The sequence below is a fragment of the Arachis duranensis genome, chromosome 2 (genome assembly GCF_000817695.3).
Source record: "Arachis duranensis cultivar V14167 chromosome 2, aradu.V14167.gnm2.J7QH, whole genome shotgun sequence".
In the NCBI taxonomy this organism is placed as follows: Eukaryota; Viridiplantae; Streptophyta; class Magnoliopsida; order Fabales; family Fabaceae; genus Arachis; species Arachis duranensis.
The window spans coordinates 55,507,840-55,510,510 of NC_029773.3; positions in this window are offsets into that span (position 1 = coordinate 55,507,840).

Below are 2,671 nucleotides of genomic sequence, written 5' to 3' on the forward strand. Positions count from 1 at the left end.
ACAGCAGCATGTACTTGGCGTTGAGCGCCACTTTACGTCGTCAATTCTCAAATAAAGTATGGACTATTATATATTTCTGGAAAGCTCTGGATGTCTAATTTCCAACGCCGTTAAGAGAGCCCCATTTGGAATTCTGTAGCTCTAGAAAATCTATTTTGAGTGCAGGGAGGTCAGATTCCAACAGCATCAGCAGTCCTTTGTCAGCCTCCTATCAGAGTTTTGCTCAAGTCCCTCAATTTCAGCCAGAAATTACCTGAAATCACAGAAAAACACACAAACTCATAGTAACGTCCAAAAATGTGAATTTAACATAAAAACAAATGAAAACATCCCTAAAAGTAGCTTGAACTTACTAAAAACTACCTAAAAACAATGCCAAAAAGCGTATAAATTATCCGCTCATCAGCCTCCCAACACCAAACTTAGAGTTTGGTTGTGGGGATTCAACACCAAACTTAGAGTTTGGTTGTGGCCTCCCAACACGAAACTTAGAGTTTGATTGTGGGAGCTCTGTTTGACTCTGTACTGAGAGAAGCTCTGCATGCTTACTCTCCCTTGTTACAGAAGGATAGTCGTGTGCCTTGAACACAAGGTAGTCCCCATTTAATTGAAGGACTAATTCTCCTCTGTTAACATCTATCACAGCTTCTGCTGTGGCTAGGAAAGGTCTTCCAAGGATGATGCATTCATCTTCCTCCTTCTTAGTGTCTAAGATTATGAAATCAGTAGGAATGTAAAGGCCTTTAACCTTTACCAACACGTCCTCTACTAATCTATAAGCTTGTCTTACTGACTTCTCTGCCAATTGTAATGAGAATAAGGCAGGTTGTACCTCAATGATCCCCAGCTTCTCTATTACAGAGAGTGGCATAAGATTTATGCCTGACCCTAGGTCACACAGAGCTTTCTCAAGGGTCATGGTGCCTATGGTACAGGGTATTAAGAATTTCCCAGGATCTTGTTTCTTTTGAGGTAAAGTTTACTGAACCCATGTATTTAGTTCACTAATGAGCAAGGGATGTTCACCTTCCCAAATCTCATTACCAAACAACTTGGCATTCAGCTTCATGATAGCCCCTAGATATTGAGCAACTTGCTCTCCAGTTACATCTTCATCCTCTTCAAAGGAAGAATAGTCTTCAGAGCTCATGAATGGCAGAAGGAGATTTAGTGGAATCTCTATGGTCTCTATGTGAGCCTCAGATTCCTTTAGATCCTTAATAGGGAACTCCTTCTTGCTTGAGAGGCGTCCCATGAGGTTTTCCTCATTGGGATTCATGTCCTCTCTTTCCTCTCTAGGTTCGTCCGTGTTGACTATGTCAATGGCCTTGCACTCTCTTTTTGGATTCTCTTCAGTATTGCTTGGGAGAGTACTAGGAGGGGTTTCAGTGATTTTCTTACTCAGCTGGCCCACTTGTGCCTCCAGATTTCTGATGGAGGATCTTGTTTCATTCATGAAACTTAAAGTAGCCTTAGACAGATCAGAGACTAAATTTGTTAAGTTAGAGGTATTCTGTTTATAATTCTCTGTCTGTTGCTGAGAAGATGATGGATAAGGCTTGATATTGCTGAGCCTATTTCTTCCACCATTATTAAAGTTTTGTTGAGGCTTTTGTTGATCCTTCCATGAGAAATTTGGATGATTTCTCCATGATGAATTATAGGTGTTTCCATAAGGTTCACCCATATAATTTACCTCTGCCATTACAGGGTTTTTAGGATCATAAGCTTCTTCTTCAGAAGATGCCTCTTTAGCGCTGTTGGATGCATTTTGCCATCCATTCAAACTTTGAGAAATCATGTTGACTTGCTGAGTCAACACTTTGTTCTGAACCAATATGGCATTCAGAGCATCAATTTCAAGAACTCCCTTCCTCTGAGGCATCCCGTTATTCACAGAATTCCTCTCAGAAGTGTACATGAATTTGTTATTTGCAACCATGTCAATAAGTTCCTGAGCTTCTGCAGATGTTTTCTTTAGGTGAATGGATCTACCTACAGAGTGGTCCAGTGACATCATGGAAAACTCAGATAGACCATAATAGAATATATCTAATATGGTCCACTCTGAAAACATGTCAAAAGGACACTTTTTTGTCATCTGCTTGTATCTTTTCCAAGCTTCATAGAAGGATTCAACATCTTTTTGCTTGAAGGTCTGAACATCCACTCTAAGCTTTCTCAGCTTTTGAGGAGGAAAGAATTTATCCAAGAAGGCCGTGACCAGCTTATCCTAGGAGTCCAGGCTATCTTTAAGTTGTGAGTTCAACCATATTCTAGCTTTGTCTCTTACAGCAAAAGGGAAAAGCATGAGCCTGTAGACTTCAGGATCTACTCCATTCGTCTTAACAGTCTCACAAATCTGCAAGAACTCAGTTAAAAACTGGTAAGGATCTTCAGATAGAAGTCCATGAAACTTGCAGTTCTGTTACATTAGAGCAACTAATTGAGGTTTCATCTCAAAATTGTTTGCCCCAGTGGCATGAATTGAGATGCTTCTTCCATCAAACTTGGACGTGGGTGTAGTAAAATCACCAAGCATCCTCCTTGCATTATTGTTGTTGGGTTCGGCTGCCATCTCCTTCTCTTGTTCAAAAATTTTAGAAAGGTTGCCCATGAATTGTTGTAATTTAGCTTCTCTTAGTTTCCTCTTCAGAGTCCTTTCAGGTTC